This window comes from Mustela nivalis (assembly GCF_964662115.1).
Source record: "Mustela nivalis genome assembly, chromosome: 17".
Lineage (NCBI taxonomy): Eukaryota > Metazoa > Chordata > Mammalia > Carnivora > Mustelidae > Mustela > Mustela nivalis.
The window spans coordinates 26701808-26728679 of record NC_139036.1 but is presented as its reverse complement, the minus strand read 5'-3'; the positions used below and the strand labels follow the sequence as shown (position 1 = coordinate 26728679).

The 26872-nt window shown below is 50.5% G+C and overlaps 1 long non-coding RNA gene across 7 annotated transcripts in view; it reads right to left on the bottom strand.

Annotated features, from left to right (window-relative positions):
• Nucleotides 1-1076: 1076 nt before the first annotated feature.
• Nucleotides 1077-26872, bottom strand: part of LOC309851791 — a 28197-nt gene continuing 2401 nt past the window's right edge. Inside the window, exons 2-10 of one of the 7 annotated variants that reach the window (XR_014304939.1) lie at nucleotides 23217-23326; nucleotides 21345-21418; nucleotides 20249-20355; nucleotides 12257-12343; nucleotides 11662-11791; nucleotides 11012-11175; nucleotides 3990-4107; nucleotides 3248-3335; nucleotides 1077-1865 (exon numbers count right to left, since the gene is read on the bottom strand). This is a non-coding gene — a long non-coding RNA (uncharacterized lncRNA). Of the gene's footprint in view, nucleotides 1866-2463; nucleotides 3011-3247; nucleotides 3336-3989; nucleotides 4108-11011; nucleotides 11176-11661; nucleotides 11792-12256; nucleotides 12344-20248; nucleotides 20356-21344; nucleotides 21419-23216; nucleotides 23327-26872 lie in introns of those variants that run through there. The other 6 variants (XR_014304933.1, XR_014304934.1, XR_014304937.1 and 3 more) reach the window with 6 other exon arrangements.

Genomic DNA, 26872 nt, shown 5'->3' with positions numbered 1-26872 from the left:
GGTGAGGGCCCGAGGCTCAGTGACTTGTCATTTGCTCAGTCACACAGCAAAAGGGGGGACTCGAACCCCAGGTCAGCCTGAGGGTCTGTAAAGCTTGAGCGCCTGCAGGTGGGTTGGTGAGCCAGACATGTGACTTCCCAGGCGTGCTTCATCCGTCTGGAATGCGACTGCCTCACCGTCTGGTCACGTCTGGGCCCCTCTTCTGCGGCCAGGCTGGTGGGCGTGGATGGGCGGCTATGTGCTCGTGCTGAGCCACTCTCCAGAAGGCCCCACACAGGCTGTGCGCAAGTAGAGCTGCGGAAGTCTTTCCCCACTGCTGACGATGAGGGTGACAATGATGGCGCAGATGATACAAACGCTGGACACACTTACCCACCACCTAGACTTAGGCCTATGCATTCCTTTAGCATTTCTTGAATACCTAGTATGTGTCTGACACTTCCCCAGGGCTCTGAGGACAATACAAACAGGAATCAAGCGTGAACCCTGTCTTCCTTCCAATAGCTTAGGAGAAGAGTTTTCAGGTATGGAAATGGCTTTACTATCAGGTTCAAAGAACCTATGCGCTGTAAGAGAACTGCAGATAAAAAGTGAGAGACCACTTCCAGCTTGAGGTATCAAGGACGCCCTCCTGGAGGAAGAGGTGTGTGATGAGGCTTAAAGAGTGCTGATGACTTGTGGCCGTGGAGGAGAGCGGTTCTTGATTTCCCAGGAAGCACAGTCCCGGGCACAGCGGGGACAGCAGCAGGTGGGAGAGCAAGTAGTTCCATTTTCCTGTGGGGAAGACGAGGAGCGAGGAGCAGGGAGGGGTGGGAGGTAGATCGGGGTCAGATAACAGGAGATCCTGAGACCAGAACAGGGAGTTTGGACTTTAGAGACAATAGGGAGCCATCGAAGATTATTGAGTGGGGGCGGGGGACGCGGGGGAAGGCCTCAGGAACTAGGTTCATCTGGGAAAACAAAACCACAATTGTGAGCAAAGTAAATCGGAATCGTGCATGTATGTCGGCATACGCATATGTGGGCATCCCAGGACATGTACTGATACGAGTGTACGCAAGTGGACAGACCCAAAAGATTTCTATTTTTTTTTTAAGATTTTATTTATTTGAGAGAGAGACAGAGATAACAACAGAGATAGCAAGAGAAGCAGGATCCCCACTGAGCGGGGAGCCTGATGTGGGGCTCGATCCCAGGACCCTGGGATGGTGACCTGAGCTGAAGGCAGGCACTTAACCCACTGAGCCACCCAGGTGCCCCCCAGCTCCTTTTAAATTGTGAATTGTATTTGTTTATTTGAATAGGTAGTACTTTCATCTGACCTACAATTAAAGGAATCTAAGAGAATACACCGAAAAGTAAAGCTACTCCTAACACCATCCTCCACGATCCCAGTTCCTCTACCGAGAAGCAAGCATGATGGCTGCCTTGGGAGCTTCCTTCCAGAGATGTTCTTAGAGAGAGAAGCAAATATCTAGATGTGCTCTTATTATGCACATTTTTCTACACCCTGCTTTTTTCACTTAATAAGATTAATATCTTGGAGGTTCTTACGGATCGGTACATGGAGAGCTGCCCTGATCTTCTTAACACCAATATACTATTCCATGGTAGTTAGACATCTACATTATTTCTGGGTTTTGGCTCTTACCAAAAATTTTGCAACAAATAACTTTGAATATGTGTCCTTTTCCATATTCATTCATTCATTCATTCATTCAGTAGACATTTTTTGAGTATCTACTATGTCCTGGGCAGCAATCCAGGTGCCAGAGAGAGAGAAGTGACAAAATAGGAGAAAGTTTCCGCCCTTGTTGAGCACATCTTCTGACCTGCGTGCGTCAGTCAGTCTGCAGGATATATTCCTAGAGGTGGAATCCCAAATCAAAATGTTTCTGCATGTTTAAATTTTAGCAGATAAAGCCACATTTCCCCCCAGAGAGATTTCTCCAGTTTGCCCCCACAATATAGGAGAGTGTCTGTTGCCTTTCCCTTGATTGACAGAACGTTATCACACTTTTTGATCTTTGCCAATGTAATGTGACAGGTGAAAAATTCTGCATTACTCTTATGATGAATGAAGTTAAACATCTTTTCATATATTTAAGAACAATTTTCAGGTCCTTCTCTGTCAATTTCCTGCTATCCTTTGCTCCTATTTCTTTCAGGTTGTAGATCTTTCTCATATTGATTTGTGGATTCTCTTTATCTATTAAGGAAATTAGCCCACGATATGAGTTACAAATAACTTTTCCCCAGCTTATCATTTGTGTTTGGACTTTGTTTATGGTATGGTTTTTTGAACAGACTTTTTTTTCCTTGTTTTAGAGGGAGAGTGCAAGCAGGGGGAGGGGCAGAAGGAAAAGGAAAGAGAGAATCCCAAGCAGGCCCCACGCTCAGCACAGACCCCAACTCAGGACTCAATCTCATGACCCCAAGATCATAACCTGAGCTGGAAGCTACCCAGGTGCCCCTTGGCAGACTTTATTTAAATGTAAAACAGAATTTAAGAAGAATTTTGCCCATTCCCCGCTTTGTCTCCCACGGTAAAATGTTTCCTAGGGTTGAGATATGGGCCCCAATAACGTGGTCTTGGATTCCAACCCAGATTCTAGGTTCTAGGCAAAGGAAGTTGATAGTCTTATCCTGTTCCAATGCCGCATCTCAAGAGGTTTTTGGACAAAAGGGAACAAGCGCAGGGAGGGCAAGAAAGAGGGTGAAGAGAGTTGAAATTAAGTCCCATGAGGGATGGTGACAGGACTGTGTCTTTGTGCCTGAAGCAGATTCTCTATGAACATCGTCTTGGGCAATGGGCCTGGCCACATGATACAGAACCTGGGTGGCTCAGTTAGTTAAGCATCCAACTCTTGATTTCAGCTCAGGTCATGATCTCAGGGTTGTGAGATAGAGCCCCGCATCAGGCTTACTGGAGGCGGTTAAAGATTCTCTCTCTCTCTCTCTGCTCCTCCCCACAACTTGAGCATGTGCACATGCATGCTTGCCACTCTGCCTGTAAAAAAAGAAAGAAAGAAAGAAAATTTCCAGGCTGATGATAAGGCAGAGTTGGGAGAGAGGGAAAGGTGTTCCAAACAAAGGGAATAGTATGTATCAAGTTTTTGAGTCTTGAAAGACCTTCCTGTCTTCAGACGCCCAAAGCAGATGTAAAAGTCTTGAGTGTAAAATGCCAGGGTGGTGGGCAGCCAGACAGGAGGTGAAACTGACAGCCAGACTTTTAGGCAGAACATACCAGGTTTCCAGATGAATGGGGTGTTGGTGTGCACTAGGATTTAGCAGGCTTAGCAACCTTCTTTCAAAGCCGCGCCCCAGATTGAGAGCTGGAAGAGAAAAGTGTGAGCTATAAATCCCCAGCTCCTCCTGCTGTGCCCAGTGCTGCAGAGCCGGGAGTCTCCACGGCTCTCCAGTCCCACTGCTGCGACCCCAGCTAATCCAGCCTCCTGGCCCATCTGACACACACTTCCACTTAACATTTTGTTAGCGACTCTATAAACGAGCTCTCCCTGACCTTCAATCCCTGGCTAATTGCTGGTTTCATGTACAAGACTAGCTTAATTTTACGTGATAATTACCTGAGAGTGGCAATACATATGGCATTGCATGTTGGAAATGTCAGGCCTGGGAAACTACCAAGTGGCCGTAGTCGGGGGCAAAAGGAGGAGGCAGCTGGGTGGCGGGGGCCTCGGAGAGGCAGCCAGGGAACAAGGCCACGAAGAGAGAGAGGGAAGATGCCAGGTGTAGTCTGAGCTCTGGAGAACCGGGACCCCAGCCTGCAGTAGGGCTCAGAACCCACTGCTGGCCCGGGACATCCAGGGGCACAGACCAAAGGAGCATCTTATGCAATGCTCAGTCACACACACACACACACACGCACACACGCATGCACGCACATCATGAACAAGCACCGACCAGATTGGAGGCACCACACATTCACGCTCAGTCACCCACTCAACAAAGGCTCACGGAAGACCTACCATGTGCCAGGAAGTGTGTGGACAGTTGGGCTGGTTTCGAATCCCCACTCCACTTGGAAGAAGTTGGAAACAGGGGAAGGGCGTGTTTGAGTTGTCACTGTTATTTGGAGATATGCTCCTGGTATTAAATAAGCAAGACAGGAATGCTCAAAAGACTTGCAGTTCCCGGTAGAGGGTCATCCGATAAAGAATTGGCCCACCCAAACCTAGGTAAGAAGCCCCACAGCTAAGCCGGGGCCACAGCCCTGAGGAAGCAGAGGGGACTCCGCCCTCTTGGGAGTTTACAATCTGGGGAGCACAACCTTGGCAAAGGGGTTGCTGTGCGTGGGATAATTGGAGTCAGGAAAGATGACTCAGAGCATTTAGCAGGTGAACCCACAAAGTCCGGAGCTCAGAAAAGACCTCCTTCAAAAGGGGCCATGCATGCCCCCAGTGTCTCCAGCTCGTGCCTAGAGCAGTCCTTGGCATACCAGTGGTGTCTATACCACAGGCCCTATGCCTGGGTGCACACACATTCTACAGAGGGATGACCTGGGTTCCCTTTTTTCTCATCACCCCAGGGTATGGGGCAAGGCAGGTGGGCTCCAGGGCCCTGGGGTGGTGGGACAAGGGAGTACAGGCTGAGAAGGAGAAAGGGTATCCCTGGCCAGCCAGAATGGCCCTTCCATAGGAGGAACACGTGCCCACCCACTCATGTGCACACCCACTCACACACACACACAGGCCACAAGACAAAGCGAGAAGCACACTCTCCAGATTAAGGCAAGTTTTAAAAACCCCTTTTGCCTCCTCACCCATAGAATTGTGGACTCCAGAGCTGTGTTGGAGTAAATTACTTGCTTAATGAGATTTCAATTAACAAAAACAAATTAAAATCACTTTGGTAATTAAGCTGCTGTGAACCTTGCCAGCAGCTCTCCCTCAGACCTCAGCTTTCCATGGGGAGGGAGCTGGGAATGGGGGATCCACTCCACAGTGCTGCTGAGACTGAAACAGGGCCAGGAGCTCCCTGCCTTGTGGACAACACCCCAGGAGCCACAGCTTCCTGGAGCCATTCTATGGGCACCAAAAATGTGGGTGGGAGACAGAGGCAGCACAGAGCAGCCAAACTTCAGTTCAAATTGTAGCCCAGCCACTTGGCTATGTGAGCAGGGACATGTAATTGACCTCTCTGAGCCTCAGTTCCCTCATCTGTGAAATGGGTATAATGATGCCTGCATCATTAGGTTATAGGAGAATTTAGTGAATGAATGCATGTACCCCAGAGGCTTTTAATCCACTTTTTCCTTTGTGGGGGGAAAGCCTCTCACAGGGCAAACTTTCCAACCTTGCATTTGCATTGTCCTGAATCCCAAAACACTCCCTCCCCCGCCTCCTTGCCCTGTCCAGTCCTGTTTTTCTCTGTTTAGGTAAGGAAGGATCTACCACCAAGGTCCCCTGGGAGGTGAGGTGAGGATTCTGCCAGGTTCTGTCCCATTCAGGCCCTTATCTTTTTACATCAGAGCCAATAGCTAGGATCTGGGAGTTAGAGAGTTAGGGAGACATTTCTTCTCAGGTGGCCTGGAGAATACTCCTTTCCTGGGGTTACCAAATCACCCACACTTCCTACATGAGCAGCCTAGAGAGTTAGTACAAGTACCCATAGCCACATGGCACAGACGAGAAAACTGGCTTCAGGATGTACCCAGTAACAGTTCTCAGTGCTGGCAGAAGTATACATATTTAGTCTCATGAATTTTTAATAATAAACTTGTAGTTTTAAATTTTGAGTCACTGTTTGCTACCTCCATTCAGAAGAACTGAAACAGACATTTAAATTAAAACAGTATTATTCGGGACGCCTGGGTGGCTCAGTTGGTTAAGTGGCTGCCTTCGGCTTGGGTCATGATCTCAAGGTCCTGGGATCAAGTCCCACATCAGGTTCCTTGCTCGGCAGGGAGCCTGCTTCTCCCTCTGCCTCTGCCTGCCACTCTGCCTGCCTATACTCATGCTCCGTCTCTCTCTCTCTCTAACAAATAAATAAATAAATAAATAAATAAACAGTATCATTCAACGGGGCACCTCGGTGGCTCAGTGGGTTGAGCCTCTGCCGTCAGCTCTAGTCATGATCTCAGAGTCCTGAGATCAAGCCCCGCATTGGGCTCTCTACTCAGCAGGGAGCCTGCTTCCCCTCTGTCTCTCTGCCTACTTGTGATTTCGCTCTCCGTCAAATAAAATCTTAAAAAAAACAAAAAAAGTATTATTCAAAATTCACAAAAATAAATCCACAATAGATGTAAATAATGAAAGTTTTAAGTGATTTCTTTGGTTTTTAAAGTTTGGAACACATACTTTTGAAGTTGTTAGAGCAAAAATAGCATTAAGATTTGGGGATAGATATTCGTGTTACATGAGTGCACTTGATATAAATAACATATTTTATTTATACACACACACACACACACACACCCCACAAATGTTGTTTCCTCTGTGGTGGCTGAAATTAAAGATGGCCTTGTTGTATGTGTTCATTCATTTGTTCAACAATTTTTTTTCATCCCATGTATTATTTAACTCAACAGCCGCTTGTTTAATGCCCATGAAGTGCCACAATGAACAAGTCAGGCTTGAACCCTGGTTTCAGGGAACCTGTGTCCTGATGATGAAGATGGACATGGGACACAATGCAGTGAGGTGAAGATTGCAGAAAAGGAAAGGTAGGGCCTTGGAAGCTTATTAGAGAAAAGGCTATCTTGGATGCGGGGGCGAAGGGGGAAGTCTGCCGTAAACACTTAATTTTTTGTAATTGGATTAAAAAGAATTTATATGCATACTTTAATGAATCCAAGAGTCTCATAGCTAGTTAGTAAAAGAACTGAAAGTAGACTGAAAAGCCTTATGGTTCCCAGGCAAATGATTTTTTTTTTTTTAATCTGACACCAATCCTCTGGATAATTTGAACAGCATCCCGGTCTTGAGTGAGAGACATCCTAACATGGGCAAAAGAAATCGGAAATCTCTGACTGAGATGGTCCCACCATCCATGCATCCGTCAGACCACGGAGGTATCCCCATTCATACATCAATGTCAGATAGAGGAGGTCAACCTTGACATAACTTTGTTAGATGGAGGAGGTCAACATAAACACAACTTTGTCAGATGGAGGAGGAGAGTGTGTGTGTGTGTGTGTGTGTGTGTGTGTGTGTGTGTGTGTGTGCGTGCGCACGTGCACGCGCGCGCGCCTGCACAAACACCAAACAGGACTCGAGCTGATGGGTGTCTTAGCCTCCAGTATCTTTGAAGGAGAGGCTTAACACTGCTTGGTCTCAGCAGCTGCACCCTCTCCGCTAAGTGGCTAACCTCTAGGGTGCCATTTCAACCCATGCTGGGAGCCAGGGCCAGGGGAGAACCTCCCAACAATCAGACTCTCTCACTAACCTCACAGCCCAGACCCCTGCATACCCCTCTGCCCCTGGGGATGGGAGAGGACAGGGTGCCATCCTTCAAACACCCAGCTTGGGTGCACCTGGAGAGGTCTCCAGAAGGGGAGTCCTCTCCCTGCCCAGACTTTACATGGTGTATTTTACGCTGACTTCAGGCAACCAAGGGAGGAGGACACAGAGTTGTACTTTCCAAGTAGCTGGAAACCCTTAATCAATGTTAATTGGTTCTAATTAGCATATGTTAATTAATGATATTTACTACAAATTAAAGGTATGAGTGTTCCCAGAGGGTTTCCTGTTCATCCAATTAGTGCCAATTAGTTGCAATTAACACGTGTAAATGAGATTCCATTGAACCCAAAACAAACAGCACAGAATCTCTCAGATTCCCTTTTGCACCTTTTCAGTCAGCCAAGGAGCTGGGGGTGGAGGGTGAGAAGTGAGGGTGGGAGTGGGCAGAGAGACCCTTAGGCTGACCTGGAGCGAGATAGTGACTCTCTCTGTGTACCAAGCTGCTGGACCAGCTTGGCTGCTGAGGCACTGACCATGCTCCCAAGTGCCAGGGGCCATGCCTTGCGCCTTCCTGCACCTGCCAGGACCTAACCCAGTGCATGGCCTGTAGTAGGTGCTCAGTAAAAATTGGCTGAGTAAAAGGTTGGTGCCCTTGCATCGAGGGCCGATCTCTGAAGTCATAAAACTAAAGGATGAATTGATTAGGAAAACGTGTGAAGTTCTCTTCTCCACAAGTTCTTCCCAGGGGCTCTCCCAAGGAGCACGATAGTATTTCCCTCTGTGACATCATCTGAATGTCTACAGAGATATGACTCTACCACCAGTGTTGCCATTTCTGCAGTTTAGTTCCTTTTCCCTTAACCACTGAGGCCCCAACCTCTGGCATGATGGTAACTGGATAGAAAAACAGCCAGAAAGGGCTCCCCGGAACAAGGAAATGCTACTCCAAATTCTTCACTGTGCAGAGCCTTCTGTGAAACTGTGATGTAAGATAAAGCCCCCAATAAGTTAATTGCTAACCCGCTTTTGCTACACCAAACCTTCCCTCCAAGTTGACATTCATCATTTAATAATATTTATTCATCACTGTGTACTGGGCACTATTCCAGCGACTGAGGATAGGGCAGTGAACAAGTCGTCCGCAAATCCCTGCCCCTGAGGGAGCCCATAATCCGTGAATTATCACGGATCCAGGGCCAGACACACTTGGGTTCCTATCCTGGTTCTGCCTCTCAGCAGCTGGGGAGAGGGGAAGGCTGGGTAGAGAATCTATCTGTGCCTCAGTTTATTTCCCTGTAACATGGGTAGAAGAGACCTGTCAGCTATCTTGCAGTCATGTTGTTAGGAAATTAAGCTTCTTCCCTTGTCCCATCTTGGTAGGCGTGAGGCAGAATTTGGAGGTAAGCCACAAGGAAGATAGGAGAAAGGGAAGCAAAACTCCCTCAGAGCCTACAAAATCAGAGTTTGATTACATTATCTCTATATCTGATCTCTACACCCAGGCTGGCCACAAAAGTCCCTTCAACCTGTATGTAGCACGCCATAGCTTGTGGCCAGCCCACTCATCACCCCGGGGCAGGGAAGCAACGGGTTCAGGGAAGGGAAGTGCTTCTAGGGTCATATACAGCTGCCTTGGCAGGAGCCCAAACCCTTGGCTCCTTTGGCACAATGTCCTTTATCCATGGCCTTTCTGAGTGATGAGAGACACAAATGGGGTCCAGAAAGGGTCACTCCAGCTGGCCAGGAGCAGGGACTGGTCCACCCCTGCCAGTACATGCCTGGCCCAAGGTCAACGTCTGCACATCCAGGCTCCCGCATGCCAGCTCGGCCAATCCCCCCGGCCAGAGACCACAGCACATATAGCTTGTGTCTCCTCCCTCACCATCTCGACTCTGCACCTCCATGGACTCTCAGGCAGGGTGTTTGATCATTTTACACTGCCTCAGGGTCCCCTTTATAAAGCCAGAGAGTCTGCCTAGGTAGTTCCTAAAACCCTTTCAGAGCTGCAGTTCTAGGATTCTGGATATCCTCCGAAGAGTACAGGTCCCACAGCTATAGTATATGCCCCGACATTCACAGCTGATGGGCAACAGAATCAAGCCATCATTTCCCTCTTCCTTTGGGGATCCCTCTCACCTGTAATGGCCTCATGGGTCCCCCCAACGCCACCTCCAGGCCTGTGCCATCACTCTCCATCATCCTCCACCTCCACCCCAACCTTCTCCTGCATAGTGATGAACCACCAGACATGGTCCCCAAGTCACCAGGCCTTGGAGAAAGTTCTCCTTCACTCTGATCAAATCTGAGGCCAGTGGGAGGAATGGAGCTGATTGAGTTTAATAAAAAGAGCTCAGCTGGGCGATCTTCCGGGAGGAGTGTGTGGAAATGGAAATCTGCACTGGGGCTTCCTGGGGGGCTCTGTATGTCTTTCCTATCACTGCACCCCACCCTGGGGGCCAGCGGGATATATTGTGGGAGTGGGGGTGGGGGTTCTGGGAGCAAGTGGAAAAGACTTTCCTGACTGCCCTTCCTTCTTCCTTCCTTTTATTTTTGGACAACACAGGACAAAAAAATTAAAAAGCCAAAAAATAAAAGCCCCACTCTTGTGTGCCCACCCTGCGCCAGGCACAGCGCTAGGTCATTTACTCGACTTATCTATCCTGAGAGAGGAGGGAATTTGCTGAGATCATCTCCAGGGGCCCTGGGCATCTTGGGCAGGGTCTGGCTAGTTTGGGGACCAATAATCAGACAAACTTGGCCACAACGAAAGGCAGAGCAGATAGGTTGGGGTGAAAAACAAGGAAAGCGCAGGCGGCTGCATCCCTTGGCGCGCACAGACCCCTCCTCTCTCTCCGCCAGAGGGACACAGGCTTTGGGAACCCACAGGGGACATAGACCCCGGGGAGGAGGCTGACACTGGAAGTTTGACTGCAAGAAGCCAGAGGTACAGTGAGGTGAGGTGAATTCTCTGCTCTCAAGGACAAGGAGAGTTGCCTACAAACGGGAGTTGTGGGGGCCCCAGAAACTCTGGGATGAAGCAAAGGGACATCTGCCCAGTGTCTCCTCTTTATCCCACTAATACCTCTTGAGAAGGGATATCTCTCTAAAGCCAAAGTTTCTGCGATGAGGCTTAACATGGCCACTTTGGGTGGGGGTAGGGGGGAGACCTCTGCTCCAGGAGTGTAACAACAGAAAATAATTAAGGTCTAATAAGGTCAGCGTTCCACCTTAACACCTTTTCAGTTCCAGTTAAAACCTCTACTAATTTGCCAAGAAAAGCCAGCCTCACTGGTGTCTTATTATTTGAATCACGTCCTGTCTCTTAATTTAAACGAGAGCCTCACATAAGGATTTTTTTTATTTTAAATTACAATGCCGACTTTCTTCCAGTTGATTACGGTATATGACTCTCTGTTGGAAGGCCATTATTTTTTGCTATGATTTACAAAGCATTTAAAGTGAAATCAATGTAATAAATATTGAAGTATTGTAATAGATAATTCCATATATTTAACTAGAGACACAGCACAGCCCTGGTCTGGGCAGCGGGGAGAGGAGCAGGGGAGAAAACGGGGTGGGAGACTGACCTGGTATTAATGCGAAGGGTGACGTCTCCGCTTTTCTCCTGGATTCAGTTGGCAGGATTCACTGAGTGCTCCCTGAGGTCCTGTACACTGGATGAAGGACTGTGGCGAGTTGTGGGGTGCCCCGGCCATGTCCTCCGGGCACCACAGACTCTGGAGAAATTCCCCTGCAATGGAGGGGACCAGAAGTGGAGAACATCAGAAGCTGTGTGAGAAGCTTGGGGATGGGAAGGGGGTCAGGAAAGGCTTCCCAGCTTCTCCCCTTCTTCCCATTCCCTTCTCAGATTCTTCCCTCTCCTTCCCCATCCCCGTGTCCTGTGTTGTCCTTCTTTGGGTGGAGCTCTCTCTAGACCTCTGACTGTAGCAGAGAAACAATGCAGCATTCACAGCCCTGAAAGCTCAGGATGGGGGTTGGAGGTGAAAGGGGAGAGGGTGCACCAGTGCTCACCTCCTGGGACAGACCCTCCAGCAAGGCGATGGCCATGTGCTGAGCGAATCAGCTTTGCAGCTGCTTGCTCCCTGTCCTCAGGGAGCTGGGTCGGAACATAGCACCCACAGTACAAGCCAAGGCAACTTCCCCAACTGGGGCCTACTTCACCCAGGGACAGGAGCTTTGGTGTCTCTTAAAGGCAGACATTAAGCTGTCCTCCTACCTGCGTCCCCAATTGCAAAAAGTACCCACAAGCAGGTTCCTTTCCAGCTGCCCCATGGGGAGCCCCCTGCTTCTTCCCATCCTTGGAGGGTCACACATCTGCTCCCAGGAAGGCTCTTGCTCCCAGGTTCCTGGATTGATTCAGAAATTCACACAGCACCGGTGAGGGAAGCACACAGGGGGCACCAGCCTGTGGGTTTGTCCCCATCACACACCTCAAGTGCAGGTAATACACTCTGTCCACAGAGCCAGTCAAGTGCCATGGAGGTCTTAATAAAGATTTTGCGGTCTATACGCTGCAGGCTTGCGATGGAGCATGGCTAGTACGCACGCACGCACACACACACTTGCATGTGTAGCGGGTCTCAGAGGAGGAAGATGTATTGCCCCTTGCCTTCCCACCCCAAGCCTGAACCCAAGCCCCAAGTCCCTAGCTCTGAACATTTTCTACCATAAATCCCAGGAAGGGACATGCAAAGGGAAAGGGAGCAGAGAAAAGAGATTTACAGCAAACTTGCTTCCTGACACCTCTTTGGCCCATCCCATAAAATAACAATATCACCAGATAAATCACACAGAGTCTCGGGAGACCTTACCCTTGTCCTTGTGGGGTCTTTGGAGGGAGTCAGTGGGTCATGGTCAGAGGGTCGTACCCAGCTGGGTTCTCCTTGGCAATATCAGCCCTGTACAGCATGGGACAGGGGTGTGGGGGGATGACTCAGGTCTAATCCCTGGAGCATTGAGGGGAGGGGCTAGAGAATAGGGTGTGGGTAGAGAGCATTGGCTGTCATCATCCAAGAGAGAATGTGGCATGAGCAAATCCCATCTCAAAACCCTAGCTGTGTGACTTTGAGTTAATTACTTAATATCTCTGGGCCTTGATTTATGTCTCTGTAAATGCAGGCCATAGACTATCCCCCAGACAGGATATGTATGAGGAGTTATCAAGAATAATATACATCAAAGTTGCTGGCATACACTCAGAATATAGTTAACTATTGGAATCACAAGTGTTTTCCCTCCGCTAAGATGCAAAACCCCGTGGCGGTGTTCCCAGCAGAGGGGATCGAATGTTAGCCCTCTCCAGAGAGACACCAGGCTGCCCCCAACCTTTGGGTGTTGTTTCCATGTTTGCCTGCGATATTGGAAAGGCAGGGCTCCCCGTTAACTCACAACGTGACTGTGAGCAAGTTTCTTCCCGTCTCTAGGCCTCAGTTCCCCACTTGTAAAGTGAAGGGGTAAAAAACACTCGGTCTTGGGGCACCTGGGTGGCTCAGTGGGTTAATTCGATGCCTTCGGCTCAGGTCATGATCTCAGGGTCCTGGGATCGAGTCCCGCATCGGGCTCTCCACTCATCAGGGAACCTGCTTCTCCCCCCTCTCTCTCTCAGCCTGCCTCTCTGCCTACTTGTGATCTCTCTCTCTCTGTCAAATAAATAAATAAAATCTTTAAAGAAAAAAAAAAGAAAACACTTGGTCTTTAAGGTCCGGTCCGACATCACATCACCAACAATTAGGACCGATTCCCAGTGGGCACTGCAGCCAAAGAGGAGCAGGCAGGACGGAGGCTAGCCGTGAGGCCAGATGAGGTGGGCATGGGCATGTCGGCTGGGAAGAAACAGTCACCACTGTGTGGGAAGGAACTAAAGGATTTCAGCAGGTTGGTCATCGCAGCCCTGACCATCACGAGCAGGAGACCCCCTGATTACAGCCCAGAGCACCGGTCTGTGTCCATGGCCTCCTAGTGCTTAGCCTTCAGCCTGAGGGAGGGCTGAATTCCCAGAGGTAGACCTAAGTGGGCAGGAGGCCCCCTCCAGCTTCATCCCACACACCTGGGGAGACCTGGGCTTTCCTGTATCAGGGTAGCCCCCCCTCCTCCAAACCCCAGCCCCCAGCCCCGGTCTGGCTCCCCCAACCTCTTAAGCATCTCCCTAGGAGTTCTTCCCAATCCTCTGGCCCCAGCACTCCCTCCTCCTTTCCTTCCTCTCCCTTCTCCTATCCCAGGTCCCCTCTTCTCCTCTCCACTGCTGCTGCGTAGCTTTATTTTTCCTCCCTCTTCTTCCGCCTCCCCTCCTTTGTTCCGTTCTCATCCTCCTCCTGGTTCTCCTACCTGCTCCTTCCTTCCTTCATTTTCTTCCCTCTGACTCTCGTTCCTGGAACCAAAGGTGCCACTATCCTGAGGGAGTGACTCCCTGGGGGGCTGGGGAGCTGGAACAGGGCGTGCTCTGGCCTGACCGACCCCCCACCACCACCCAGGGTCTCTCCAGCGGCAGGAGGATCTGGAGTTCACCCGCAGGGCAGCTGTCAGCGGCTCCAGAGACGGATGAGTGAGGATGAGTGAACGTGTAGGGGGTGGGGAGGCAAAGGTGCTCGGGAGGGAGCCATCTTCAAATAAAAATGTGAAAGGAACATGCGGGATGAAATGATGGGCTGTTTTATAGTAAGCCCTGCCCAAGGCACCTCTGCCCTAAGACCCGACCGTCCTGCCCCTGTCCCTGGCCCTGAAGTTTCCCTCAGCACACAGGCCCATCAGTGTCCCCAGTCCTTTGGGTAGGCCAGAGAGCTGGAGACACCCTCCCCACGCACACACACATACACACAAGTCCCCAGACCGTTGCCCCTCTCCCAACTTCCCCATCTTCCACTGAGGGACAGGGATGATAGGGACCCCTGGCAGCCTGTTCTCAGAGTGATGTCTGGGCTGATGAGCGCCCCAAGGCTGGCAGGCCTGTTAGGAGGCCTTTGTGGGGGCGGGGGGAGGAGAAGGGATTTTCCATTCTCCAAGCAACTGGATTACACAGTCAGGAGATCAGGGAATAACTTGCTGCTTAAGCTGCCTCTTCACAGCCCAGCCTCTGCCCTGGCTCTCACCCTCCCATTCTCAGCAGGGATCTTAACCAGCCTAGCCTTGTCTGCTTTTGAGTTGTCTTTTTCATGGTCTGAGTCAGCCTTAAGGGCAAAACCAAATCTCATCTCCTCCTACCCTTCAGAGCTATGACACCACAGAGGAGCTCAAACGGGACCAGCTTGTCACTACCTCCACCACCAACCCTCACCTTCCATGAAGATCTCAGGTCTAAAGATGGATCCGGAGAGTGTGGCTCAGAGAGGTAAAGTGACTTGCTCTGAGTCACACAGCAAACAAAGGGCAAGGTTTCCAGACTATGGCAGGATTTATGGGAGCATGTTCTCTGCAAAGTGAGACAGGTCTATGCCAGGGACTGGAAGGAGCCCTGGACTCTGATGTTCTTACTAGAAGGAGGTTTACTCCTGAGCTTTCCTGAGCCCCTATCATGAGCTTTAGAGGGATGGGAGCCCAGCTCCCATTTGGTTACTTTAGGACCAGACCAAAGCAGGTGGTGGAGGGGAGAGGAGGTGGGAAGGAGATTGGGTTTAAAGAACGCAAAGCCTTAAGATTTGGCTCTATCCTTACCACTAACTTGCTGTGTGGCCTTTGGCAAACCACCTCCCCTCTCTGAGCTTCAGTTTATCTTCTCTGCAAAATGGCAGTAACTTCTCTTTCAAAATTGTTTTGCAGGTACTGGAAGAGATCAGGCTTAGCACCTGGTATCTACTAGCTGCTCCAAGTAATGATAGGAGCAAGACTGTATTTCCTTTATCCTGAGCTGTGCCTACTCCCCAGAACAAGGAGCTCCACTGCACATTCGAGCAACTGGTTCTTCCCACTGGGAGGGCAAATCCATCATGTTCAGCAAACTAGTGCCCCACCCCGTGTAAGGTTATTGGGGGGTCATGCCCCCACACCCTGTGTCCACTTTCTAGAAAGAGGCCCAAAGATCCCCACCCTAGCTCCATGTGGCACCTTAGACGCCTCTTGCTGACAAGAGGGTCATCTCTGACCTTCCTAATGGCCGACGTTCCTGCCAGCCAGAAAATTCTATGATCCTTTGACCTCTAAAAGCCCTGTCCTGCTAATGGTTTTATGATCTTCCCTAGGCATCCTCTCTGTGCCCTCCCTAACCCCCAATCCCCTTTCAGTAGGTCCTAGTCAAAATAAACAACATTTATGACCAGAGCAGGATTCAAGGTCTGCATTGCAAACAAATGCGGAGCCCTTTGAAGGTGCCTGGGGAATCCATCACATCCTGGGGTGTGATGCTCCCCAGGCCCAAGGGGAGGTAGGCCCTGGGAAGGGGCGCAAGCGTGGGAAGCTGGGCTCTAGCTCTGCATAGACAATCTGAAGATCCTGTGCGGTGAGTGGGGCTCCCTCCCTAGCAACAGGCCTGCTGTCAGTGCAGGGGAGGTGAGGGGGAAGGAGGAAGGGTAGCTGCTGGGATCAACCACCTTTAGCACCGTATGTGCAGGCCTCTCTGGGGGCCAAGACCTGACTTGGCATGTCAACAGGGGGGAAGGGGACAAAACAAAAGAAGGGGGGGGAGTCAAGGGGCAAATGGAGAAATAGCACACGTGGACAGGAGACATTAAGCTGAAACCACAGGGGTCTCAGGCCCCATCGCAGTGCCCACCTGGCACACTGGAGCAATTTCCCTAAAGAAGACTAGTCGGGGGCACCTGAGGGCCTGTCAGTTAAGCATCTGCCTCCGGCTCAGGTCATGATCCCAGGGTCCCGGAATGGAGCCCCATGCAGGCTCCTTGTTTGGGGAGTCTGCTTCTCCCTCTCCCTTTCTCCTGCTCTCTCTCTCTCTCTCTCTCTCAAATAAATAAAAGCTTTAAACAAACAAACAAATAAATAAAACTCGTCCAAACACCTTCAGGAGAAAATCAACCCAGCCGAGCCTGTCTTGTCAGCCAGCTGGTGGAGCTGAAGAGAGAGAAAGAGTGGGAAAGCGAACCAGCCACGGCTGATTTTCTCTGGGGGCAGGCACCCCAAACATCAACTCTGGGGAGTGATAGCATGGAGGCAGAAATGGAGGCTCTCTGTCTAGAATGAACCCTCCTGCTCCACCCCCACCCCAGGTGGAAGGCTGAACCCCTGCCTCTACTCTCGTCATCACCCCCCAACCAGAAAAAGGGCCCCCCAGGCTGGCAGCCCATTCTGCCCAGCTCTGCCTTCCACCTGCCACGTGGATAAGGCACCCCAGCTGGGCTCAGCCTCCTTCGGCAGGTGTGGGGCTGCAAGCCGATGTGTTTTCAAGGGGGGCTGGCTCTGTCTGGTGAACGGCTGTTGGAGAATATTAAGGTAGGATTCCCAAAGGCCCAAGTCTGACAGCAGCTTTCTAGGACACGAAGCTCAAGGCTTTCTTCAGCTACCTCGCCAGCCTCTAGAACTGGGGCATGGGCCGAGGGGCGGCTGTTCCCAGACTCAGAGCTGGGGGAGGGAGAAAACATTCCCCCACCCCAACCCTCTGGGGGCCTGTGCCTTAACATCTACCCTACTAAAAATACTCTGCCACCTGCCAAGTTGGGTGGGAAACTAGACATAAAATATGGGCAGGTAGCAAGGTTTCTATCACAGTGATCAGGCGCCTGCTTATAGTATTTGCATATATGGCATATAATTAATGTTTGATGAGTGAGGGTGTGAGAGATGGGGAATTAGAACAAAGATAGAAGGAAACAAAGAGACAACTGGAAAGGCGGACGTGAGTTTTTCCAGGATAGGTAGTTTGCTCAAAAATTTTCCTTCTTGGGGCGCCTGGGTGGCTCAGTGGGTTAAATCTATGCCTTTGGCTCAGGTCATGATCCCAGGGTCCTGGGATAAAGCTCCACATCAGGCTCTCTGCTCAGTGGGTAACCTGCTTCCTCCTCTCCCTCTCTCTGCCTGCCTCTGCCTCCTTGTGATCTCTGTCAAAAAAAAAATAATAATAATAAAATAAAATCTAAAAAAAAAAAAAAAATTTTCCTTCTTGGGGTACCTGGGTGGCTCAGTGGGTTAAAGTCTACCTGTGGCTCAGGTCATGATCTCAGGTTCCTGGGATCGAGTCCCGCATCGCATCAGGCTCTCTGCTCAACGGGGAGCACGCTTCCTCCTCTCTCTCTGCCTGCCTCTCTGCCTATTTGTGATCTCTGTCTTTCAAATAAATAAACAATTTTTTTTTTAATTTCCTTCTTCCTAAATGGAAAGAAGAGTGATTTTAATGGCTTTGTAGGATCTTAAGCCAGTGAATCAGAACTTTCAGCAGAGTGCCCTGGTGTCCTGCATGGTGCTTTATATATTAAAAGGTCCTCCAGAGCACAGAGTTTTAGGGCTAGAAGGGCCTTGGAGAGTATCTAGGCCAGTGGGTCTCAGCATTGGCTGAATATAGAATCACCAGGGGTGCTTTTAAAAAAAATATGCTGGGCACCGCCCTCCCCCCAAGAGAGTCTGATCTAATTGGTCTGGGATGGATCCCAGGTGTCTGTATTTTTTAAAAAGCTCCCCAGATGATTCTACTGTGTACCCACCATGGCTGAGAACCACAGGTCAGGGCCAATACTTCACTTTACAGAGGCAGAAAGTAAAGCCCAGAGAGCTGGTTACCTAAGCTCACAGACAAGTGGTAACAGAAACAGGACCACAGAAGCCACTCAGGTATCCTGACATTTAAATGAGCAAATATAAGATTGATCTTCTTCTGGAGGCATCCCTAGCTGCAGAGACCAGCTACGCAACCCCTTGTCCCATCCCCTGGGGTTTCATGTTATTTTCATCAGAGGCCAGGCAGGCTGGCAATGTTAACCCTGTTCCTTCTGGCCTTCCATTCTGGAGGCCTCAGGGCTCATACAGGGCAAACACCCAATTCAAATACTGTCCCCCAGGTCTGGAGCCTCTGAGAATAACAAGGCAGCTGGGACACTGTGGCCATATGGAGCTTGTCGATGGACACCGCAGGTGTAGGAGGGCGTGTGTACAAAGGTGCTCACGTACACAGATGCACACTCAGGTAGGAGCCTCCGTACAGAGGTGCTCGCGTGTGAGAACACTTGTATCTGTGCATGTAAATATCATATCTGTGTAATGTAAATATCCACCCATGGGATGGTCTGCATGTTCACAGCAGCATCCGTTTACAGAAGGGTGGGAGACCCAATGTGTCACTCTAATATGCGGGTGTGTGTGTGTGTGTTGTCGTGTACATGTGCATAAACCTGGACCTACACTTATAGCGTCAATGTTTACACCTACCAGTGGAGGCCCACCTGTGACAGTGTGTATGTGGCCGGCCAGCCCTGGAAATATGTAGGACTGGCAGCCTGTGGGTGCAGAGGGCAGGTTTACATGGCGAGAGAAGAGGTGTTTCTACTGCTTCCTTCAAGTAATCGCTGAGAAATACATGCATCCAAAAACTCTATCTTTCATGCTTAAATATATCTCGGTGTATATAAATGAAACACGATATTGTGCCAGCTGAGATGCTACCCATTAATATTGTTTATCATTGATAGGATTAAATAACCCATGCAAGGCCCAGTAGCATTTCTTACAATTTTATTTAACACTGTTTCCGCCAAGTGGCATTTGGCAAATTCCGACCTATACACTTCAGATGACTGCAACCAGTACATAATTTGCAGACCTTCATAGACAACACATAAGAAGTATAAGAGAGGAGGGTCCCCCAACATTCTGACCATCCCCATCTTTCTTTGAGCTCGACTTATTCCCTCTGCTTCCCCAAACCTGATTAAGACCCCGCCCTTCGCACTTCCCTAGGAGGTCCCTGCCTGTGACTTAAAGACAGATAACATGGAGGGTGAGGATTTGGGGTAGGGGAAGAGATAACACTCTAAGCCCAGGTCTCTGGAATGTCTCTGCCCCTCCCCGGTCTGGGTCTGTCTGAGGCAGCCCCAGCCCCAGAATGTGTTAAAATTGGGAGACCAAAGGAAGCATTTTTATAGGTTCTGCAGACCCTCGGGGTTGACTGACAAAGTTATTCATTCAGAATGAGGGAGAAAAGGGGCACTGAACTTATCAAATTAGTAGTAAACCCTTCATTAAAAGAGTCACAGAAATGCTTCTTTTTAAAGGGGAAGCTGTTATCATCCCTTGAGCCCAAATGAGAACCAACTCCAATGTAGTTAGGGGCCTGCCAAGCTCTCCTTTCAAAATGTGTGCCGCCCCCTGGCCTAGGCTGTTGGCTAAATTATGAATGGCCTGAGGGAAAAGAAAACTCAAGACCTGGGAAGTCCAAACTTGGAACATGAGCAAGAAAATGGCAGAACCCCAAATGAAGCTCACGGAGGCCGAAAATGCGCCTTCCCAGCCATTAGGCAGTGAAAAGAGGTTGCATTTACTTCCCAAAGCTGATGAATAAATGGAATTTGTAGGTGTCCCCACAGCTTGCTAAAGTCTTCTCAATCTCCCAGGAACCAGGGCCAAGATCCCACGTGGAACATCCAAAACGGCTCTGTAGGATCTCTGTTTACCATCCCCAGGCTTCATTTTGGCGTGGCACCAAGACTGAGCCAAGGAACTCCCTATACCTGCTTCCTGTGTTCTAAGTTTCTCCCATTTCTCCCCTACTGAGATCCCCAAGGCCTGTAAGGTAAAGACAGCCCAAAGGAGTTGAAACAGCAATTCACCCAGCCCTGTTCCCCAAATCCTCTGCCACCCACAATGAAGCAACCATCAGAGCTGTGTTTCCATAAGCCCCCGGCCCCTTTCCACCAGCAGGGATATCAGCCAACCTGCTTGGGGGACAGCTGCTTGCCGGCACCAAAAACGTATTAGACCATCTTCACATCACTGAAGTCAAGAAGTTGGCTCTCCAGAGCCTGATGTCGTGGGCTGCTTCCTGAGTTAAATACAGAAAAAGAAGTTTCCTAATGTTTGGATTTAGAAGTAGGAATGGTGAAAAGCACCCATCAATGTTTGTGCCTCTCCCCAACAAAGACACACACACACACACACACACACACACACACACACCCTGTCCATGCAGACAAATCATAAATCATCTCCGTGGCTGAACATTTTAGCGTTCAACAATATTCTCGGAGGCCCGAGGTTTTCGGGCAAATCCCAGGTCTGTGCACAAGGACACTGCATAAATCCCTCCCCTTATGAAAGGCCAGTCTGAGCAGATGGGACCAGTCTTAAGTAAACGGCAGAGCCCTCCCTCCGTCCACCTCAGGAGGAGCGGCAGGGGGCTGGCCCTTCCAGCCCTGGAGAGCAGAGTGGCCAAAGCTGCTGGTTCTGGGGCTCATGCTCATATCCCCAACTTATCTCTCAGAGGGAATCGTCCATTTGACCACACAATCCTCTCCCGCAAGGGGAAATCAGACCTTGAAGTCAGACTAGAGGAGGCCTTCGCAGACCAAGTATTGGGCAGAGTTAAGAAAGCAAACCTGACTGCTGGAGAGATTGGCAAGGGCTCGGAGGAGGGAGAGGCAAAAGGGCCCCCCTCGTGCCTGGTGGCTCTGCGCACTGAGTGTGGAGAAAATAACCTCATAGCTCCTCCACTTTCTGATAATCTGCTTCATTAATATTTATTAAACAAAAGATTTAAAAAAAAAAAAAAAAAAGGAAAGGCCAGATAATTAAACACCCAGTCACCCAGTGGCGGTGGAGGATTCCTCCGCTGTGTTCTCTTGCTGGCCCCCCACGTGCGGCCCAGGCGAAACGTGTGCACTGTGCCATCTTCCTCTTCAGCCCTGCCCATCTCCCCAGGTGTGTCAAGAAGACAGGAGGCTGGTGGTTAGAGAGAGAGACAGACCCGGGCGCCCCAGGTGCTCACCAGGAAATGCACGGACTGTGAAATTACACCAGGGCTGGGCAACTTACCACTACACCGGAACCCTTGGGATACTGAAATAATTAACTTGCTAATCAGCTACACCTTGCTCTTTCCTTTCTTGCTGGAAAAAAAAAAAACAATCACAGATCGCCTTCACATCAGGTTCTTGTGTCAGTCACTTGGAGACAAATGATGCCTGAGAAAAAAATACACTCTCAGCCTCCACGTAGACTGTAGTGGGTCATACTGAGTCAGGCCTCCTCTTCTTCCCCACCCCTCCCACCAGGCACCCCGGGAGGCACCCAGACACAGAATGTTTCTGGAGATGCAGGGTGTTTTGTTTTGTTTTGTTTTGTTTTTTCTGTCCACGCCACAGAGCTTTTCCATCTCCGCTAAGCTCTCTCGCTTTCAGCCCTCTTTAGCCTGCTAGCTGGTGCTAAACAGCCAAGATCCATGTGGAGAAAGGAGGATTGATTAGAATCGTAATAATAATCCCTGGCATTCGTCCGGCTTTAGCGTTTACAAAATGTTTTCACACATTATCTCATTCAGTTGGAGCTGGAAGGGACCTTAACAATCGCTTAGCCCAAGGCGGATGAGGAAACTGAGGCCCTGGAAGGTTAAATGACTTCCCCAGAGGCCCCAGCTATGGACAATGTGTGGTCACCCCCCCCCCCCCCCCCGCCACCGTGTTCATTGTCTAGAGGTCCAGTGCTGCCTCTCCTCCTCTGAAAAGAGGAAAAGAGCATAATCACCTCTTTGGTCCACAGTGGTTACAGACCAAGAAATCACAACCTTAGAAGAGGAGGACCTGAGAATGAATAGAGCTCTTGGAACTCTTGGAAGAAAGGGTTTGGGGGGCTGGGAGTAGGGAGACTAGTCCAAGTCCTGAATGGCACACATCCATTAACACACTTCCCTTTCTCTCTTTGTCCCCTCATCTCCCCCTTCTCTCTGGGTTCAAAAATATGAACACTGTGCAGTTTGGGATCTAAGGCTTAATTCAGCCATAGGTCCCAGGAGAAAGCGGGGAGTGGGGCATGTTTCTCGGACTCCAATCTGGCACCTCCACTCCCAGGATTCTCAGCATGACGGGCTCGCGTGTGCATATGTGTGTCCACCCAAGACATTGGATTTAGCAGTGAAAAACAGGCATCTTGATCCTTTCACAGATCAGATGATTTGCAAATTAATAGCTCTTTCCCCCCAAGGCTCTAAGGAGATGGGGAAAAAAAAAAAGATTTCTGGTGAAGAGAGGGAAGAAAAGGGTAGAAAAATATAAATCGGGGAAAGAAAGCACAATGACAGTGGGTTCTGTAGGAAAACACTTCCTCGCCAAGGTGCGCGTGTGTTTGGATGTGGGTCTTTGCTTTTCCACCAGGCCACCTTGCCCCCCGGTGCCCCAGCCTGTCGGAAGGGAAGCGGCTCCTTTGTGTGTTCATTTATTTCTAAGCCCAACTCTTTTCCCTCTAAAACTCCTTCTTCTCCCTGTTGAGCTGACCATGCTTTTGGATTTATGAAGAGAGATGTTTTAGCAGAAATCCCCCAGAGTGTCCCATCAGCCCTAAATCCCAGGCCCGCTCACCCCCCCAAGACCCCATGACACACAGCATGCCAACACGGCCTCCTCTTGCCTATGCATTAGCCATCCATTGTGGTAACCTGACATCTCTCACACATAAAACCGTAAGAGAGAAATAAAATATCTGTCTCTTGGCGAAAATAAAGCTTTGCCTCCCTCCTGATGTATAGGATATAAAATAAAGCCGCGGCTTCAATAGTGGCTTTTCCTTATGCCGGAGTTGCCTTTGCACACACGGAGACAATGAAGACCGATGGTTTGGGACGAGGCCCAGCCTCCTGGGGCCGCCTTCACCCTTTTTTATTAGCACGTCTCCCGCGGCCCCATCTCTCCCCACCTTTTTCTTTCTTCTTCACTTTCTTTCCTTTCGAGTTTGGATTTGCCTTTTATGTGTCCTCTTTCTTTACTCTGGAACTTTATTCCTCTTGTTCACTTTCTCTCTACAGCCTGACAGAGACAGGGAGAGAAGAGCCAAGTTTCTCACCTTCTCAGACATGCCTGCCATGTCTCCCCGCCTTCCCCCTTCCCAAACCCCTAGCTCTCTCAGGACTGCCAGCCCCTATGACGAATTTTGCTGTTACTGCTTGGGGATTTGCTTTGGTCAAATGTACAAATGTTCCCAAGGGACAATTAAGAATGTGTTTAGTGGGGGAGGGAAGTGGATTTTCTTTCTTTTTTTTTTTTTTTTTTTCCTGGGGAGCTTCCCTTCCCTTCTCCTTCTTCTCCCTAGGCTAAGTGGTTTATGGATCTTAGCAATTATTTATTTAGCCTCAGTGGAGGGCAACAGAGCAGAGCTGCCACCTCAAAGGGGTGACAGTTGACATTCACCTCCCAAACCCAAGCCTCGAAGCTGCATCAGCAAACCAACTGTGGGCCTTGGGCCCTTTCTGGCCAGCTCAGCTACCAGGGAGTTGATCCAAGACCAACACCCTCTTCCCTGCCTCTTTCTCCAGTCCTGAGAACTGAGGGTGCTGTGGGAGAAAATAGGAGGGTTCCATCCCCATGACAACACACAGAACTGGCCCCCTCAGGGTCACTGAGACGGGTCATCTGTCTGCCCTCTCACACACTTGACATTGCATGCTCTCTACTTTTTTTTTCCCTCCTCTGTCCCCGGGAGGCCTCACTCTTGCCAGGTGCACTGCTCTTTTCTGTGCTTCTGTATCTCTCCACCTGTGCATGAGTGGGTTTGTTTCTAGAAGCTTCTTCCCATCCTTGCCGTGGCCTCATCCCTTCTGAAGCTTTCCCTCCTACCTACCCAAGGCTGCTTCCCAGCCCATTTGCAACTTCACCTGCTCTATTAGGGGCTGCAGAACACATCCGGGCCCCAGGAAGGCTAAGTCATGACTGAGAGGAAGGGGTGCAGGGGCTGGGCTCCTGGGGAAACAGCGGGGAAGGGGGAACTTTGCTGTTGCCCGAAGGTGGGGCACATCCAACAGAGGGGCAGTGGGTGGCTTCTAGTCTCTGAGATTGATGAAAGACTTCCGTGTGTACGTGGACAGTTCCTGGTCATCTGCAAGATCAGGAGATCTTAATGAATACAAACATGGAGAGGCTGGTGAGGCAGCAATATCTATTGAATCCTGCCCCCCCCCCAAAGGGGAGGGGGGCTTAGAGCTGCCAAGTCCAGAAAAAATTTAAATCTCAGTCCCAAACATGGTTAGTTTTGGGGGTCTTTCCCCCACATCTTTGCTATCTCTCCAGATATCTGCAGTGACCACTACCATTAGGTAAGGGGCGAGAGTCAATTAGTGAGAGGATTAATTACTCTGAGGCACGAGCCCCGTTTGTCTTCCTTACCGGGTGTGAGTGTGTGTTCAGACGGAGGAACACGGGCACGCACCCAAATACACATTGTTGTCACGCCGTCTTAGACGTTTTATTTATTTGTTGGATTCCTGCCCAGAGCCGCTCACACGCTTTTCCACGGGCGCTGAGTCGCCCACCAAACACGCCGTCTCCTTTTCTCCCGCCTACAAACGCAACTGTCACACACGCGCGCGCACCTTCCAGTCCCGCCAGATGTCCCCCCAGTGCCTGCAGGGTGTCCGGTTGTGCGTGTCTCCCCGCCGGCTCTTACATTGCTGGGTGTCTTTCTGGGGCTCTCCTCCTCTACTCCTCCACGCATTTTCCCCAATGCGTCTTCCCTCCTTTCAGCCCTGCTTACTTTTCGGCATTCCTTTTTTCCCCACTGGTTTTCTGTCCTTATTCCCTTTCCCTGTGCCTCTCCCCTTACTTCCCTCTCTCTCTATCTCTCCTGCCTCTTCCACTCACCCTCTCCTTTCTGCGTCTACCCATACCGCTCCCTGCTCTGCGGGGCTGCGGCACTGCCTTGCATCTGAGACCGCCACGCTTGACCTTCCCCCCTTTCCAAGCTCAGGGTCCACCCCCGCCCCCAGTCCCGTGGGAAGCCAGCCTTGTTTACCCAGACGCTGTGCACACCGTGAAGCCCCAGCCGGATGCTGCCCTTTCGCGGCCTCGAAGTCTCCCACCCCCTCCCATCCCCAACTTGGAAACTACTGCTGGGGCAAAGTACACAGCGGTGCAAGGTGACAAGCCCCCACCCCAAATTTCTCACCTTCCACATTGCACTGGCCCAGGGATCTCGGGTCAACCCCCCTAACTTGGGTTTCTTTTCCAGGGGAAAAAAGGGGGTAAGACTGACCCCCCTCCCCGCAGTGTGATTCAGGGGAGGCAGTGATATTAACTGTAAAGTGGTGCACACAAGTAGGTCATTTCCAGGAGTGAGTGATGGAGTGAGAATATGGCAACCTGAATCAGGAGCAAAAGCAAGAGGGAAAGGAGAGAGAAAGATGCAGGATCAGATCCTAGGGCCCAGGACCAAAGTTTACTGCGTCGCCTCTGCTGCATCAGTCTACGGAGTCTGTGGGGAGTTTGTGTGGCCTATCGGACCCCTCGAGAAGACCCGCTCGCTCCCTCCTCCCTCTCCCTGCACCCACGAGGCTGGCAGCCCCCTGGTGCCTGAAGCCCCGCGTTGTTAACCGCCTAGAGTCTGCTCTGTCGCAAGCGCCTTCTTCCACGGCCTCTCCGTGCTTTTCTCGGGGTGGCGGGCTGCATAGGAACCCACAGGGTGAGCAGAGGAGCCGCCACGGGCGGTTGCCGCTCTCGCATCTACAGCAGCTGAAGGTGCCAGGCCAGCTCTGGTCCTTGGGCCACGCGAGCCACTGGGCAACATGAGGAAGCAAGGCGATCTGGGGCCGAGAACTACGGAGGTCGCGGGAGGAAATCGGATGCAGGAGAGGGCGCCATCAATCCCCTCCTCCCCCCAACAGCAGGGCATCTGGGGAGGGCTAGCAGAACCCTTCTGCCCCCAGTTCACCAGCAGGGTGCTGCCTCTCAGGACCCTTAGGGCGATTCTTAGAAAGGAAATTTCCTATTGTGAAAGACATTTCCTGGCCCCTCTGGGGCCTTTTCCAAGAGAGCCTGGGTGTGAGGCGGAGAGGATTCCATGGCCACAGAGAGCAGACTCTGCTGGGAAATTGATCTTCACAACATTCCGCCTAGAGCTTACTCGCCCTAGGGGAAGTGTGTGTGGCTGTGGGTCTGTGCCGCTTGGAGGTCCTTCCATAGGAAAGCTCGGTGTACTTCTGGCAGTTAAGTGTGGCACTGAGGATGAGAAGGGAAGGTTGGAGCTCTTTGCCCAGCAGCCATTGGTTTAAAGGCAGAGCTGAGAGCTGAAGGAGCTGAAGAGGTGGCTAATTTGGAAAGCGGCGTCAGTTTTCTCTCCATGACTGTGCAACCAAATACATTTTAAAATAAAAAACTCAATGGAAACGGGGGGAAAAAACATTAATAGAGTGTGCTGTCGCAGTGGAGGCGTTAAATCTGGACTTGAAACCTATAATCGAGCCAAGAGGCGTGCCTAGAGCTGCGCTCCAGGACTCCCTGGTAGACGCTGGGGTTGGTCCCCGCAGACGGGTTTACTGAACCATCTGGACACAGGGCAAGCAGAGCCTGATGCCCCAGAGCCGG